Raw genomic sequence first — 16479 nt, forward strand, 5'->3', positions numbered from 1 at the left:
TACACCAGTGTGGTTTTATCATCGTGCACTCAAATATACATATACATATATGGCAGCTTTAACACATGGTTGCAAATTCTTTGACCCTTTTCTCAACAAAAGGTAGGGTTTTGTGTTTCCTGCTCCCAAAACTCTGTGGGCTTGTGACTCTTTCAACCAACAGAGGTGACACTAGGTGATTTCAAGGTTGGGTCATAGAAGGCCAGCAGCTTCAGACATCACTCACTGGAACAGCCCTCTCTTGGAGCCCCCAGCCATAACTTAAGATCTCTGATTACCTTGAGGTTCATCAAGGTAAACTGCCATGCTGGAGAGGCCACGTGTAGGAGTTCCAGGTGACCGTTCCGGTGGAACCAGCCCCCCACACACACACCATCCCCACTGAGGCCCAGGACATGCCAGGTTCAACCCCCCCAGATCCGGCCATCCACCTGCTGAACACCACCCAGGGACCTCTGTCAATGTCCCCTGCAACAGAAGAATCTCCTGGCTGAACTTGGCTTGAATCACGAGCTCTAATAAAGTAGGTGTTGTTTTCAGCCATGAAGTTTGGGGGGAGCTTTTTAAGTAAAAAAAAATAGAGAACCCAGGACAGCATGCATCTGGACTATGCCTAAATTTAAAACTCATCATTAGATGTTTTCTTCCAATGTGTCTGCTGTTCCTTCCCATATTTCACTTCTCTGGCTGACGGTCCTGCTCAGTTCCATATAACAGACAGACCAGGGATACCAAATACTTTAAAATCACCTGTTTTATGGCTGCGTAATATTCCATTGTATGTATGTACCACATCTTCTTTATCCATTCCTCTGTCGATGGACATTTAGGTTGCTTCCATGTGTTGGCTACTGTAAATAGTGCTGCAGTGAACATCGGGATGCATTTATCTTTTCGAATTACGGTTTTCTCCAGAGTTCAGGGTTAACAGATACACACTAGTATATACAAAATAGATAAACAACAAGGACTTACTGTACAGCACAGGAAACTCTACTCAATATTATGTAATGACCTATATGGGAAAAGAATCTGAAAAAGAATGGCTATATGTATATGTAAAACTGAATCACTTTGCTGTACACCTGAAACTTACACAACATTGTAAATCAACTATACTCTAAAATAAAATAAGAATTAAATTTAAAAAAGCAAAACAAACAAAATAAAATAAAATCACCTGTTACTTCAGACTACAGATAGAAACGAAATTATCATACGCGTGGTCTGACAGGTCCTTCCCTGCAGGGTGAGATCTGTTGAGTAGAGCCAGGAGGCGGGGCTGGGCTGAGGGATGCAAAATTCCTGTATTTCTGGCTCTTGGAGTTGATGGGTATCACCGTGATAGAAGTTGGCTGCCTCCTTCCTCTTCCCAGCCCCCCTTGCTGGACAGTTAGCAATCTTAGTGTTGGTAGGATTTTTTTCCTTCTGTTAAAACCTTTACCCCGCAAGGTTTCTATGTACCACACTGCTGAGAAGCTACTTCCCTTCCGGCCTCCTCCTGGGGACCATACAAGCTGGAGCTACCCCACGCCAGTGTGCCAGAGGCCATCCCAAGCATTTCTCAAGAAAAAAAATGAGAATGTGGAAGAAAGCTCAGAGAAGAGTGCAGAGATTCCCAAGAATTAGGCAAAGGTGGGAAGGGAGGGGGTTGAAATAAGTGGGAGAGACAGTATGTCACCAGGCTGGGGCTGCTTCCTACATCCTACATTAACATTAAATTATGTTAATCAACATAATTTGGAAACAGGTGACCAAGCTTTGTGAGAAACAAACCTTGCCCTTGGCACAGAACTGGCAAGTTAATCTGACATGAAGTGAATGATGTAAGCGTTCATCGCTGTTGTGCTGTATCATAATTAGGCATAAATGGCAAACAGTTCATGTAAATGGGTTTAATTACCTCAACAGGTTGAGATGATGGAACAATTCGTAGAGATGGGAGTTCCACAGGAAAGTCTTTCCCTTGGGATCAAAAAGTAAAATTCACAAACACTGGGTTGGGGAAATCAGGTCAACCAGCAGCAAAAATAAAGTTAGTGTTTGTAATTCCATTTGGGGATGTATACCCAAAAGAACTGAAAACAGGAATTCAAAGAGGTATTTGTACACCTGTGTTCATGGCAGCGTTATTCACAATAGCTAAGGGGTGGAAGCAACACGAGTGTCCATCAGCGGATGAACGATAAACCGAAGGTAGTATATACTGACAACAGGATTTTCTCAGCCTTAAAAAGGGATGAAATTCTGACACATGCTACCATCTGAAAGAACTTTGGAGATGCTACACTACGTGAAATAAACCAGTCACTCAAGGACAAACACTGTATAATTCTACGTACATGGGGTACCGAGGGTAGTCAGATTCACAGAGACAGAAGGTAGAAAGAACTGTGGTTGCCAAGGGCTGGAGAGGGGGGAGGGGATGGGGAGTTATTGTTCAATGGGTTCAGCGTTTCAGTGTTGCAAGATGAAAGAGTACTGGAGACGGATGGTGGTGATGGTGGCATGACAATACCATTGTACTTGATGCCGCTGAACTGTACACTAAAAACGGCTAAGATGTTCGGTTTTGTGTTATGTGTACTTTACCACCATTTTTTTAAAAGTCAGCGTTTTGAGCTGACAGTGGGATACAGGCGTTACGAGTGGGCTGAAGTTTCCCCATCCTCCAGCTAGCTCCAGGCTGTATCCATGATGAGGGCCCTTGAAGAAGTAGACATCCTTCACTTCCTGAGGGTGTTGGACAGTCCAGGTGGGACACAGCACAAGGGGCCTCAGTGACCTGGCACACACCCAGATGAGATACGCCTGGCTAGTGATGGGTCTGGAGGCCCAGCTTGGAGAAATGGCAGGAGTATTCCCAGGCATTTGCCCTGACGAAAGAAAATTTAGTACGATCTGATAGCTGCACGCAGGAAAAAAAAAATGTGTGAGTTTATCTTGTAAGTCTTCACAGGGCAGAGCTAGGACTAATGGGTGGAAGACATAGGGCGTAAGATTTAAAAACCACAGCAAGAGAGAACATTCTTATCACATGACTTTACTTCAATGGAATGAGCTGTCTCTAGAAAGCTCCCTGCCATGACCGTTCAAGCAGAAGACAAACAATCACAGATTCGAAAGGCAAAATGGAGAGCCTTTTGTCATTTAAGGTGCTTTCCGAATCTGAGATGTCACGGTTGCACCATTTATAAGGGCAAGGGTATGGGGAGAAAAGAGTGAAGTAAAGTTGCCCTGAGGTGCTTCTGAAAATTGCTGGATGTCTAACCAGAGACTGCCAAGATGCTCCAGCCCTGGAGCCCCTAACTCCCAGGTGGAGTCATGCCCAGTGCCAGGGAACCCCGACCGAGCAGACCCCCAACTTCTCTGTCATCTTTGGCAAAGCTTGTTGCTGCCTCCCCGCATCCCTTACCGTGATGGGAGGGGTCCATCCCGGGAGGAGGGCAGATCAGGCTCAGCCTCTAGACAGGCTCAGCATCCGCTGGGAGGGCAGCAAGTGACAGATGACTCCCTTTAGGGTCCTTGTGGCCACACAAGCCTGTGAGAGACTGTCCACCCTTGGCGCAAGGGATGCTGGTAGTTTCCCTGCCCTCATCTCGGTCTCTTAACCATGCCTCCCAATCTCACTTTCCCTGTGGATGTTAAAACATAACCCATCCCCCTCACCTCTTATTCAATCGTTATTTAACATTCCCTCCAGGGGTACAAGAGATAAGGAGGGAAAGGACCAGAAATGAAAAACGGAGAAGGTGAAGTTTAAAAAAATTAGAGAAGCTGTAAGAGTCTAACGACATCCAGGGCTCTGGCTGCCAAGCGCCTTGGGAAGGTGGCTCCACCCCCCAGTAGCGCCCCTCCCTCCCCTCGGGCCCCAGAGCGCTCGGGCGCGGTGCTTTGAGAGCAGCAGCCTGAGGCCATCTCATCACTCTTTCCAAAACCAGGTCATATGTCTCAGCAGCTTGGAATGGCTTCTCCCCAGGCTTGGTTTGTCTATGATTTCAGACCATTACACAGTGTGGGGTTTATGGCCCTAATGTTAGAAAAAAGAAAGAAAAAAAAAAAAGAGCAGGACAATATCTCTTTTGTCTCCTGGAGTGTCCAACCCAGGCTGCGGGCAATCATCAGGGCTGCTGTGTCCCACTCCTACCGAGGTGATACGCGCAAGCTGCAAGCTCCTTGACAGCCTAGGACAATGTCCTTCATAAACTATTGTTTGCATGTGACACAGGTCAGCAGCGGGGACACGGGTGCCAGCTGGCATCCATGAAGCTTTCCAGCACAGACGGGCTTCATGCTGAAGGTCCGTGTTTCTACCTTTTCAAGAACCCATCTACTCAGAGAGACAAATTTCAGATCTGGGCACACTGAGATTCCCTGCCTACTCCCACTGAACTCTAGGGCCAGGACTCCAAGTGAAGTCTGTAAACCCTCACCCCATACACGGCTCAGTTTGCTGTATCAGGACGTCCCCTAGCTCCTAGAATCTTTAATTCCCTCCATATCACAGGCCACTTCCACATAAACTTTCCTGTATTTCAACACCCCATTCAAATCTTCCTTTCAGGTCTCTTTCTTTAACTATCAAAACACACAAAACCTCATCTCTCTCTCTCTCTCTCTCTCTCTCTCTCTCTCTGAATTCATGCTACAGACATTACCTGTGCAAATCACTGGGTTCCTAACACGCATCTCCTTGTATCATTCATTTTATGAGTACACGCTCTGTCCTCCCAAAGTGCCGTACGCTCTTCGGAGGAATTCCCGTGTCTCTCAGTTCTTTGTACCCTTGATAGCACTCAGCACAATTCTTTCACATGACATATGTACAGTAAATATCTTAGATTGTTTGATTAATCAATAATCATGATTACACTTTCCCCAGGCAGCAGCATATTGTTTTGTGGGAAATATTTTTAGAACGATGGTCAACCACCCTGTATTTATGCAATAAATATCTGTTATTGCTTTCAATGTGAGGGAACTGGTTCTTAGCACAAGGACTGCCCAAGGGACCCTAGACAGGAAATGATTTATTTGGGGGTAATTTTGTTCTATTGGATTCTAGGATTTTCCATATATAAAGAAGACCTTTCAGGTGCTTTTTTACAATGGAAGGCAAAGATCCTCTAATAGACTTTTAATTTTGAATGTCTGCCCTGCCCATCACCTTTATTTTTTTAAGTTTAATTTAATTTTTAAATTTTATATTGGGTTATAGTTGATTTACAATGTTGTGTTAGTTTCAGGTGTACAGCAAAGTGATTCAATTATACATATATCCATTCTTTTTCAGATTCTTCTCCCGTATAGGTTATTACAGAATATTGAGTAGAGTTCCCTGTTCCCATCACCTTTAAAAACAAAACCAAACACCCTCTTACATATTCTAGAAAAAGCAAGACCGTGCTAATGGAAAAGAATCTGAAAAAGAATATATATATATATATATATATATATACACATATATGTATGTGTATATATATGTGTGTGTGTATATATATATATATATATAAAACTGAATCACTTTGCTGTACACCTGAAACATTATAATCAACTATACTTCAATAAAAAAAATTAAAAATTAAAAAAATTTTAACAAAGGAGCTGTTGAGAAACTTACCTTGTGGAGTTTTAGGGGGGACAAGAATTGTTGCAGTTAAGGAGAAAGAGGCAGAGAAGTGAAATCCATAAACCTAGAATGTTAATTCAAGTTACTCCATGGAAAGAAAGGAAGCCCACTAATGGGACTATAGGATAGAAGGTGTTTGTGTGGTTGTGTGTGTGGACATGTGTGTTTAAGACGGGAGAGACTTGAACGTGATTGTGTATCGCAGGGTAGGAGCCAGTGGAGAAGTTGAATTAGAAGCAAGAGAAGAGAGAAGACAATTGATAAAGAGTGGTTCCAGGGGACTTCCCTGGTGGTCCAGTGGCTAAGACGCCACGCTCCCAGTGCAGGGCACCTGGCTTTGATCCCCGGTCAGGGAAATAGATCCCCAATGCTAAGACCCAGCGTGGCCAAATAAATAAATAAATGTTTAAAAAAAAAAAAAGAAGAAGAAGAAGAAGAATGGTTCCAGAGGAAGTAGGCATGACTGCGATCAGTAGCACAGAAGCAACAGGCAAAGGAAGGAAGAAACGTGAGTGCCGGGCGGTTGACTCATTGATCTATTGCTTCATTTAACAGAGATTGATGTTTGCCATGTGACAAGAATTGTGCTAGGCTCAGAGAATATAACAGTGAGCAAAATGATTGCTCAACGTATTCAAGTGAGAGTCAAACACTAACTAAATATGAAGAGTATGGTGTAGGGAACTCTAAGGCAGGGACCAGGGAAGTCTGCCTGAATATGGAGATCAGAAAGGCTTCCCTGAGTACACACTGAGTCAAGCTGAAAGATGATAGGCATTAACTACTAAAAAAGGAGGTGGGACCCAGGGAGGGGTTGGAACTGGTGGGAAAAACGGCTAGAAAAGCAGGTGGAGGGACTTCCCTGGTGGCACAATGATTAAGAATCCACCTGCCAATGCAGAGGACACGGGTTCGAGCCCTGGTCCGGGAAGATCCCACATGCCGCGGAGCCACTAAGCCCGTGCGCCGCGACTACTGAGCCTGAGCGCCACAACTACTGAAGCCCGTGCGCCTAGAGCCCGTGCTCGGCAACAAGAGAAGCCACCGCAATGAGAAGCCCGCGCACCGCAACGAGGAGTAGTCCCCGCTCGCCGCAACTAGAGAAAGCCCGCACACAGCAACGAAGACTCAACGCAGCCAAAAATAAAAATAAATAAAATAAAATAAATTTTAAAAGAAAAGAAAATCAGGTGGGGTCAGACCATGCAGGAAATTGTAAGGTCCTAGGAATTTCCTAGGAATCCAGGGAAGAGTTTTCAGCACAAGAATTTACATTTCCAAATGGCCTCTTTGCAGTGTGAAGAATTGGTCTGAGTAGAGCAGCAGTGGATACTGACGGAACCACTGGGTTGGGAGAGGTGTCCCAGGAGGAGAATGATGGCAGCTTACTTCAGTGCATGGCAATACGATAAGGGCAAGGATCACTGTCTGCTCTGTCCATGGTTGTAGCCTCAGCTACTGGACCTAGCACATAGTGGGGCTCAATAAATGGCTGTGGAATGAAAATGAATGAATGAATGTGTGCACAAGGGCATAGAGTTGAGAAAGTTCCAGGATTTAGGGCTGGACAGAGTGAGAGTAGGTGGGTCTAGGTGGTAAGAAAGGCATCAGGTTTCTGGCTTGTGTATCAGTTTTTTTGTTTAATTTTAATATTATTTTAATTTATTTTTTTTCGGGCTTTTAAGAAAAACTTGCTCCAGTTTGTTTGTTTGTTTTCTTTCTTTCTTTATATTTTGGGCTGCTTTGGGTCTTCGTTGCTGCATGCAGGCTTCTCATTGCAGTGGCTTCTTTGTTTTGGAGCACGGGCACTAGGCACGCAGGCTTCAGTAGTTGTGGCGCACGGGCTTAGCTGCTCCGCGGCATGTGGGATCTTCCCGGACCAGGGATCGAACCTGTGTCCCCTGCATCGGCAGGCGGATTCTTAGCCATTTTGACGATAGTGGTGTCATTAATTGAAGTTGGGAACACTGCAGGAGTATAAGGTTTGCAGGGAAATCTCACAATTTCAGTTTAGGACAAGCTGAGTTTGAGATACTTTTCAGATATCTAAGAGAACATGTCCCACTGGGCAGTTGTATATACGAGCTTGGAGCTCAGAGAATTCTTGGTAGAGATAGAAATCAAAATGGTGTTATCTAATTTACTATTCATATACGAATACCTCTAGGAAATGACTCCGTTCGGCTTTGCGGTAGAAGTATAGTAAAGGTATATGATTATTGGAATAAAGAAGTTCAAGAACACAGGAGTGTTGGTTGCTGGATGGGACACCCACGTGGATGTTAATTATTTCCCAGGGAGATGATGGGAGGTGTGAGAAACAGCATTGGCCATGTGCCAACGTCCTCAGGGACCTGATGAGTGACGGAGAAAACGAAGGAAACAGGCGAAGAAATGGTCCCTAGGGCCACAAAGACCCATGGGTAAAGAGCAGGGCGCTAGGTTGGGTTCTGGAAGACTTGGGCTCCATGTCCTACTAGCTATGCAGCTTGAGCAAGTCGCTTAACGTCCTGAAGCCTCTTTTTCTTTGTGTGCTTAACAAAAAAAAGAACAAAGAGGAATGTTATTAACCCACCACCTGTCTCTATATAATAGTGAGAATCGAGGAAAATCATTTTTACATACATATATAATTGAGCACTATTGAATAGTAAAGCAGGGGTGCAATTAGTTTTCACAGAGGGACTCTAATAAAAGCCCCAAGTATTTGGAAGATAAAAGACACACTGTGAACTTGGTCGGGTTATCCACACCGTCCTGAGGGAAGTCATCCTTGAACTAGGACTTGAAATAGCAGGTGGTGGATAGGGACCTGTATTAAAAAAAAAAAAAAAAGGAAAATATTTGAGACAAGAATTAGCAAGTCACAGATTGACCCTAAAGTAAAAATTTAATTGAAGGCAGAGTATAAATAAATAAAGTCTAAATAAAAGCTATAGATGGGCTACTGCTTTTTTTTTTTTTTTTTTTTTTTGCGGTACGCGGGCCTCTCACTGCCGTGGCCTCTCCCGTTGCGGAGCACAGGCTCCGGACGCGCAGGCTCAGCGGCCATGGCTCACGGTCCCAGCCGCTCCGCGGCATGTGGGATCCTCCCGGACCGGAGCACAAACCCGTGTCCCCTGCATCGGCAGGCGGACTCTCAACCACTGCGCCACAAGGGAAGCCCTGCTTTTTTTTTTTTAATAAATGATCCAACATGGTTATATTCTCCAAAGTACAGAAAACGTTTAGCTATTCTTTTCAGTATAAAGCAGATGGTAAATCTATTTTATTCAGGAAAGGAGGATATAAGTGTAATTATCAATGTGTCAAAGTAATAGGAAGGGAGTTTGTAGCGCATGTGTGTACGGCACAGACCAAGAAGACAGCATGAGGAGCTAAAACACCGTGCAGCACCCTGCCCAGACCTCCCGAAACTCTGCCCCGCATCAGACACTTTGGATTTTGGTGAAAACATATTCCATAACTAGCTATCTTTGGAGGCCCTAATTCACTAAGGCACCCCAAATTAAAAGGCTTTTTGGGGACTTCCCTGGCAGTCCAGTGGTTAGGACTCCGAGCTTCCACTGCAGGGGGCATGGGTTCGATCCCTGGTTGTGGAACTAAGATCCCACAAGCCATGCAGGGTGGCCAAAACAACAACAACAAAACAAGCAAAAAAGGGCTTTTCATTTCTTCCTTGTGGTATCTGAGTTGTTCCCACAAGATGCAAAATCAGTAGGATGGACATGGTACATTTTAGTCCCCAAAAGAATTCAGAGTTTTGCTCTAGTATTTTCTATGCTTGTCCTGTACTTGCTTTTAAAGCAAACCTACTGCAGTAGTGGTCCCTCCCCACTGACCTGTGGCCACTTGCAGTGTTGCGTCAGCACGATAGAGCAGAGTGGTAGGTGGGGTTCTAAAGAAGATCCCCAGAAAGTTCTGTTCTCTGGCTATTCAATTAAATGCTAATCTAGGTGCTGCAGTAAAGAGACTTTGCAGATGGAATTCAGGTTACTAATCAGCTGACCTGGAAATAGAGAGATTAACCTGGAAGTCATTGCCTTTTCAGTTTTCTTTCAGTCTTTCAAATTATGTCATTTATTGGCTGTGTGACCTTCAACAAGTTACTTTACTTCTCTGTGGCTCAGTTTTCTCAACTGTAAAATGGGAATGATAAGAAATAGTATCTACCTCATAGGCTGGTTGCGAAGACTAAGTGAATTAATAGATGCAAAGGTTTGGGAAGGTGCTTAGCACATAGTAAGTTCTCAATAAATATTAGCTCTTATTGTGGTACATATATACAATGGAGTATTACTCAGCCATAAAAGAGAATGAAATATTGCCATTTGAAGCAACATGGATAGACATAGAGATCATCATACTAAGTAAGTCAGACAGAGAAAGACAAATATCATATGATATTGCTTATATGCAGAATCTAAAAAATGAGATGCAAATGAACTTATTTACAAAACAGAAACAGACACACAGACATAGAAAAAAACTTATGGTTACCAAAGGGGAACGGGGGGCAGAGGGATAAATCAGGAATATGGGATTAACAGATACATACTACTATATATAAAATAGATAAACAGCAAGAACCTACTGAATAACACAGGGAACTATATTCAATATCTTATAATAACTTATAATGGAAAAGAATGCGAAAAAGAATATATATAAAAACATATAACTGAATCACTTTGCTGTACACCTAAAATTAGCACCATATTGTAAGTCAACTATACTTCAATAAATAAAGAAATAACAATTCTATAAAGATGTTAGTTATCACTAAGGAAAAATTTGTTACTCTGTCCCCCTATAATTACCTAAAAATGATCAAGGAGGTGAGAAGTCCCTTTGTTTCTCAACCTTTCTGCCTCTGCAAATTTTTTTTTTTTTTTTGCGGTACTCGGGCCTCTCACTGTCGTGGCCTCTCCCGTTGCGGAGCACAGGCTCTGGACGCGCAGGCTCAGCGGCCATGGCTCACGGGCCCAGCCGCTCCGCGGCATGTGGAATCTTCCCGGACCGGGGCACAAACCCACGTCCCCTGCATCGGCAGGCGGACTCTCAACCACTGGGCCACCAGGGAAGCCCTGCAATTTTTTTTAATGCAGAGACTTCTCAGGTAATATGTATCTGGACTGTAACCAGCTGTACTCAATTCACCACAGACATGAAAGCAAAGTATAATTTTATTTTTTTAACTTTTTAAAAAATATTTTATTTATTTATTTAAGCTGTGCCGAGTCTTAGTTGCGGCACATGGAATCTTTTAGTTGCAGCATGCATGTGAGATCTAGCTCCTCAACAAGAGATCAAACCCAGTTCCCCTGCATTGGGAGCACGGGGTCTTACCCACTGGACCACCAGGGAAGTCCCTAATTTGTTTTAGATTTACTGTAAGCTTTGAGAATGTGGTACGTTCTATGAAATCAAGAGGAGACCTAGGCCTCTTGGCTGAAATCTAAACCTTAATTTAATTGTCCAGCAAGACAACTAGCAGGATTAAAATAAACTAAGAATAATAATAATAAAGCCTATTACTTATATAGAGATAAACGCTGGGCTAAGTGATTTATATTTTATTTCATTTAAAGCTCCAACAAGTCCATCAAGCAGGAGCAGTTGTCCCTGTGATAAGCATGAGGAAACAGAGACTTAGGGAAATTAAGTAACTTGCCTGAGGTTAAACAGCTCCCACTGGCAGAATTGGGATTAAGACAAGTTATTGGGGACTTCCCTGGTGGCGCAGTGGTTAAGAATCTGCCTGCCAATGCAAGGACGCGGGTTCAACCCCTGGTCCAGGAAGATCCCACATGCCGCGGTGAAACTAAGCCCAGGCTTTATAGCTACTGACCCCATGTGCCAAAACTACTGAGGCCCACGAGCCACAACTACTGAAGCCCATGTGCCTAGAGCCTGTGCTCCGCAACAAGAGAAGCCACTGCAATGAGAAGCCCGCGCACCGCAATGAAGAGTAGCCCCCGCTCACCGCAACTAGAGAAAGCCCGTGCGCAGCAACGAAGACCCAACACAGCCAAAAATAAATAAATTTATTTTTAAAAAGTCCTCATACTGCTTAATAAATAAATAAATTTATTTAAAAAAAGACAAGCTATTGAACACAATGACTTCTATTTATCTATAATTTCATCCCATTCTCTATATCTATAATTGTAGAAATCTTTAAATATGCTTATTCTTTCAAAATGTAACAGATTTAAGTCTTTAGCAGAAATTTTATAATATAAAATATTTGTCTTTCTATGAACTGGTGACTTTATATGTTTCTATTTCCTGCTACTTCTAATTCACACACACACATATATATATATATATATATATATATATATATATATGAGCTCATTTAAGAACTATTTGTAGCCACATACATAGATTTTTTTCCCTTAGTGTCTTTTTCATTAACACTTCCAACTTAATTCTTCTCCAACATATTTTTTCCTTTCCTCTTTCTTTCCTATCTGATCTTTCTCTTTTACAGGCTATAGTATGAAGCTACGGTATATTCTTATTGATCGTGTTCATCTAAAGGACTTTTTACTTTCTGTTCTTAGTTTGTTTTTTTTGCGGTACGCGGGCCTCTCACTGTTGTGGCCTCTCCCGTTGCGGAGCACAGGCTTCGGACGCGCAGGCTCAGCGGCCATGGCTCACGGGCCCAGCCGCTCCGCGGCATGTGGGATCCTCCCGGACCGGGGCACGAACCGGTGTCCTCTAGCATTGGCAGGCGGATTCCCAACCACTGCGCCACCAGGGAAGCCCAAGCCTTCTTGAGAGACAGTATTGTGTAATGGTTCAGAGCCAGAATATTGGAGCAAGACCCCAGTTCTGCTCCTTACGAACTTCTTGACCTTCATTTCTCTGTGCCTTTTTTGCTTTATCTGTAAAATGGGAACAAAAATGGCACAACCATTAGGGTTGTTTTGAAGATTCTTTTGAGGATTAACTGACACAGTATATGTAAAGTACTTATGGAGGACTTACACTTATATAAATACTAGCTATTATTATTACTATTTCTGGAAACTGTAATATCTAATGGAACAATTTGAAAATCTCTGCTCCAATGAACTGAAATATTTATCACGTCGCTCTCTGTTCCTAGGCTAGGCAAGAGGGCTTGCAGGGAGTTTCAGCAGTGTATTTATATCAAATACTTTTTTGATTTCTGGTTGTGTTGAAGCCACAGAACAACAAATATCAATCAAAGTTCACTATTCATGGGAGTCATTGAGCTGAGTGATTTGACCTATAAATTCCTTCATTCCTCATTCTTTTATTTCTTCTCCTCCATCTCTGTGCCCCATTTTCCCTCTTTCCTCCCCTGTCTCATCTCCTCTTTTGCATTTCTTTGATTATAATCTCTTAAATCTGTGCTAAATTGTTCCCTATATTGAAGCTGGGAAATTAGGGACCTCTACAAAGGTAATATTGAAAGCACATTTAGTGAGTCTGATGTTATAACCAGGAAATTAAACTTTGAAGTTGTTAAGAATAACAACTTGAAGAATAATGCTTGACATTATTTTCCTTATTCGTAACTGTGGAAAAATGAGTAGTCTACTTCAAACATGGCCACATTTGACTACAGAGGAAGTTGCTTTTCTTTCCAAGGTTTGCAAATCTGGATGTATTTACATTAAGGCGTTTCATTTCATCTTAGTTTCCCACCGGCTACAATTCAAACAGAACACATAATGTATTTGCTCTCCTTTATGAGAAAACCCTCCTCCTCACATACTATGATCCCAACGTGCTTTTAGTTTAGGGCTTTAAAATCAACCTAATGGGGACTTCCCTGGGGGAGCAGTGGTTAAGAATCGGCCTGCCAATGCAGGGGACTTAGGTTCGAGCCCTGGTCCGGGAAGATCCCACGTGCCACAGAGCAACTAAGCCTGTGCGCCACAACTACTGAGCCTGCGTGCTGCACCTACTGAAGCCCTCGCGCCTAGAGCCGGTGCTCTGCAACAAGAGAAGCCACTGCAACGAGAAGCCCGCACACCGCAGTGAAGATCCAACACAGCCAAAAGAAAAAAATTAAAATTAAATAATAAAAAAAAGAATTATGTGAATCACTAAATAAATAAGTAAATAAATAAAATCAACCTAATGATTGGAGGTGCAATAGAAGAGTTTTTCTTCTTCTGCCAATGGTATAATTTGTATTATTTTCTAGATTTTAAATATATTTCTAGGTACTTGAAACTATAGTTGGAAACTAGCATTGGGGATGAAAAGGACAGTTTAAGGTTCCATTATAAGGACCTGCTATCGCAATTTAAAATGTTATTTCTTGGTTTTTAAATGGCTCTCAAATTTGAATGTTATTTTTGTATTCCCAGTTCTTTTTGCACATATGGAACACAGCAGTAGTTATGTTGCAACTAGAAAAAAAAAAACTGGAAGGCAGTGATATGTTATAATCACCAGAAGAAGAGTAGCCCAGAAGAGTGCATATGGGGAAAACATAGTATGTAGCACCACCACAGCATCCTTTATACATTAAGATAGGTTTTAGCTACCTAGCTCTAGGAAGTATACCAGAAAAACTCGGGCTTATTCACTCACTCAGTACTTTTTTTGAGAGCTCTTTGTGGTAAGGGCAAGCTTGCAGTGAGACGATGCATTAGAAAAAATAGAATAAAAAGAGAAAACCTCCATGTCTTCAGGGACTTGCCCTGTAGTTCACTTAATGATGAATGTATTAATTTCTTTGCAGTTTTCCATTTCAATTAATTAGCCCAACTATATTCTGTAAGCCCACAGCTGTGCTGGGAATTCAAAGAACAGAAGTAGGACCCAGTCTCTACCTGTAAGAGAAAATTAGAATATAGTCTGGGATATTATATCATTAAGTCCTAGAGGTTTTTTGCTCTTTCCATCCAAGGTTCCCAAATCCATCTCACCTCAAGGGAAGAGACGGTGTCTCAGTCACTTTATTTTTCCGATACCTAACGCTGTGTCTGACACATGGTAGAGATTCAGTAAAGGTATGTTGAAAGAAGAAACACATTTTTTCAAAAATCCAAGGCTACGTCTGGCGAACATCTCATTTCCCAGGCACTCTTCCAGTATTATGCAGAGTTGAAAGTCTTCTCTGGCTTTTGACATAACTACTCTTGATAAAAAATTAGAATACCTATTACCAAATGTTAGGAAATATCTGACTGTGGTCACCATTATTTATTACCTAAAATGCCTCGTTTTCTTAGAAACCGTTTTTAAGTCTGGAAATTATAGAAACCAGAAGAAATATGATTCCAATTCTAATTTAATCTCCTGTCTGTCCTCTGATCGCTTAATAGTATGAAAATCTGGTTTGCTTTGGTCACATACTGCCAGGTTCAGAAAAATATACACCAAGTTTCTGAACATGGGTAAATCTATAAAAAGATTTTCTGCTTCCATGGCCTGTACAGAACTGATATTGATTGTTTAAAGGTAGAATTGTTACCTTTAACACGGTTACCACTTTTTTCCATGAATTTAATGGAGCCTGCAAGAGGAACCAAATGACTACGTAGAAAGACGTGTATCCTCTTTACGGGTGTGGGTGATGTCTCAGAAGGTAAGCAGAGCTTTTTGTGAGTTGCAACCCCCCATGTCTGCCTGCTGATGCCTGAGCATCTTTCACCAGAAGCAGGCAGGGGGTGGGGACTTAGGAAAGATGGAATGAGTTGGAGCTGACAGTTGGCCCCCAGGGACTGAGACACCGAGGATCTCAGGGAATGAGGTTCACCTCTCAACATGTTTGCATTGCTCTGTTTGGCAAACCCAGTCTGGGGGGAGAAAGACAAAGGTATCCCGGGGGATACTGACTGCAGATCACACAGTCAAGGGTGGCTACCGAATCCTCCTGTTCATTTCTGATTTCGTACTCCCACTGGGCTCTTTTGAAAGGGGTCCATATACTTCTCTCAAGGACAGACATGAAATTTTGTTTTAACTTAATTAATTGTTGAGGAATGAAACAGTTCCACAATCCCTTAGCTAATGCCCTTGGGACTACAATTCAGTCTGTCCTTTTTTGGATTTTATGTTATATAACAACCCCGACAGGACCTGAGGCAGAACCCAGCAATCAATCAGACACATGAATACTTCTTCTTCACTGAAATGCATGAGCATTTGCACTAAGTGGAATAAAGATTACAAGTAGCCTCATGCTATTTCGGGCCAGATTTTGTCTCCAGATGAATTGTGAAAAACTTTGAGATTTCATATAATTTGGGGCTTTGGAATTGCAAGTAAGGGATGGGAGAGCACTCAGCCCCTCCACACCTCTCGCATTACCCCAGCCCTCTGCTCCACCCACCTCACCCCACCCCACTGCTGCTGTGGTCCATGGTTCAGAATATTCTAAAGCATAGTCATTGGTCTTATGCCTGCTTTGCCGGGAATTTACCGGAATGATGAAGGGGCCTCATCATTTTGCTGTATCCAGGAAGTCCTCATGCGGGATTCAGTTCTTATGGGTCAGGAATGTGGGGGACGGTCCCTTTCTCTTCCGTACAAATCTGTTGTGTGGTTTTCTCGAGCATTCGAGTGTATTGAAAAACCAAAGGTCTGCAGTGAGGTGGTGGTTCTCCATCCAAAGGACAGGAAAGGCACCGAGCAGAGGTACCAGCATATGCCAAGGCCCAGGGGTACAAACACAGAGTGATTTTGAGGGATTGCAAGTAGTTCCATGGGGCTGGAACTAAGGATGGACATAGGGACAGGGCATGACTAAGGATGGATGTAAGGTCAGGGCAGAAGAAGAGAAAGGCAATGTAGAGAAGGTGGCCTTGGACATCGTATAAAATGAGCCTTTACTGGGAAGAGTGCGAGTGCCCTTG

The sequence above is a fragment of the Stenella coeruleoalba genome (genome assembly GCF_951394435.1).
Source record: "Stenella coeruleoalba genome assembly, chromosome: 16".
Lineage (NCBI taxonomy): Eukaryota > Metazoa > Chordata > Mammalia > Artiodactyla > Delphinidae > Stenella > Stenella coeruleoalba.